Source organism: Arachis ipaensis, chromosome B5, assembly GCF_059453495.1.
Source record: "Arachis ipaensis isolate K30076 ecotype BB chromosome B5, ASM5945349v1, whole genome shotgun sequence".
NCBI lineage: Eukaryota > Viridiplantae > Streptophyta > Magnoliopsida > Fabales > Fabaceae > Arachis > Arachis ipaensis.
The window spans coordinates 41,130,513-41,132,886 of record NC_142440.1 but is presented as its reverse complement, the minus strand read 5'-3'; positions in this window follow the sequence as shown (position 1 = coordinate 41,132,886).

Sequence of the window (2,374 nt, the reverse complement as noted above, 5' to 3'; positions counted from 1 at the left end):
TACTCACGTGAGGTATTACTTGGACGACCCAGTGCACTTGCTGGTCAGTGGTACGAGTTGTGAAAAGTGTGATTCACAATTCGTGCACCAAGTTTTTGGCACCGTTGCCGGGGATTGCTCGTGTTTGGACAACTAACGGTTTATTTTGTTGCTTAGATTAGGAAAAATTTCTCTTTTTGTTTTGTGTCTCGTGTTATTGTCGTGTTAAAATTTTAGAATCCTTATTTTCTTATTAAAACCTTTTTCAAAAATAATTTTTCTATTAGATCCTGTGCCAAACTTTAAGTTTGGTGTTTTCTTGTTAATTTTTTCTTAAAATTTTCAAAAATTTATTTTGGTTTTCAAAAAAAAAATTTTAAGTTTGGTGTTCTTCCTTCATGTTCTTGTGTTCTTGTGAGCCTTCAAAGTGTTCTTGAGTTTTCCTTGTGTCTTGATCTTAAAATTTTTAAGTTTGGTGTTCCTTGGTGTTTTCCCTCCAAAATTTTCTAAAATAAGGAGCATTAGATCTAAAAATTTTAAATCTTGTGCTATCTTATTGTTTTTTCTCTTTCCTCTTAAAAATCAAAAATATCTTTTCTCTCTATTTTAAAAACAGATTTTCGAAATATATTTCTAAAATTCAGATTTTTATTTCAAAATTAAAATTTTTTTTTTCAAAATCATCATATCCTTTTCAAAACTTGCTAACCACTTTCTCTCTCCTCAGTTTTTCGAAAATCTTCACTCAATTTTTATTTATTTTATTTTAATTTATTTCATTTTCGAAATAAATATATAAATAAATAAATAAAAATATTTTTTTTCTATTTTACATCATCTCCCTTTCTCCATCATGGACCTAAGCGGAAATGAACAGTCCAGGAGGACTCTGGGGTCATATTCTAACCCCTCTACTGCTTCATATGGGAGTAGTATCTGCATACCCTCCATTGGAGTCAGTAGCTTTGAGTTGAATCCTCAGCTCATTATCATGGTGCAGCAAAGCTGCCAGTATTCCGGTCTTCCACAGGAAGAACCTACAGAGTTTCTGGCACAATGTTTACAAATTGCTGACACAGTACATGATAAGGAAATAGATCAGGATGTCTATAGACTATTACTGTTTCCATTTGCTGTAAAAGATCAAGCTAAGAGATGGTTAAATAACCAACCTAAGGCCAGCATAAAGACATGGAAATAGCTGACAGAAAAATTCCTGAATCAATATTTCCCTCCAAAAAGGATGACACAGCTAAGGCTGGACATCCAAGGCTTTAAACAAGGAGATAATGAATCTCTTTATGATGCCTGGGAGAGATACAGAGAGATGCTATGAAAATGTCCCTCTAAAATGTTTTCAGAGTGGGTTCAGTTAGACATCTTCTACTATGGGCTTGCAGAAAGAGCTCAGATGTCTCTAGATTACTCAGCTGGTGGATCTATCCACATGAGAAAGACAATTGAAGAGGCTTAAGAGCTCATTGATACAGTTGCCAGGAATCAGCATCTGTACCTAAGCAGCAACCCTTCCATGAATGAAGAGGTTAAAACAGTAACTGCTGAACTCAGTCCTGTAAAACAAGCTGCTGAATTCAATCAGCAATTGGACTTTCTAACAAAGCAGCTAGCCGAATTTAAAGATAGGTTACAAGAGACAAGGATGGCTAATATACATATGGATGAACAGTTTAAGCAAACAAAGCAGCAGCTGTCAAGGCAAATAGCAGAAGAATGCCAAGCAGTTCAACTAAGAAGTGGGAAAACATTAAATACCCCACCTCAAGGCAGCAAAAAGCTAAGAAATGAGCAAACCACCCAAAATTCACCTGAGGACAGTAAGAGCCCAGGGAAAAGTAATTCTAGAACTGAAACGCCAGAAAATTGGTGGAAGGCTGGCGCTGAACGCCTAGACCATGCTCAGGACTGGCGTTCAACGCCAGAAACAAGGCAGGACTGGCGTTCAACGCCAGAAATAGGCAAGGATCTGGCGTTGAACGCCCAAAATGGGCAAGATCTGGCACTGAACGCCCAAAATGGGCACAGTTCTGGCGTTCAGACGCCAGGAGCAGACAAGGAGCTGGCGTCCAGTTTCACTCCAGCTTCTAACTCTGGCACTCAATTGCCAGTGAGGGATCAGACACACACAAATGCTGATAACAACCCCTCTAAAAAGGCTTCTTCAACCACTTCTGTAGGCAATAAACCTGCAGCAACTAAGGTTGAAGAATATAAAGCCAAGATACCTTATCCTCAAAAACTCCAGAAAGAGGAGCATGATAAGCAATTTGCTCGCTTTGCAGATTATCTCAGGACTCTTGAAATAAAGATTCCATTTGCAGAAGCACTTGAGCAAATACCTTCTTATGCCAAGTTCATGAAAGAGATCTTGAGTCAT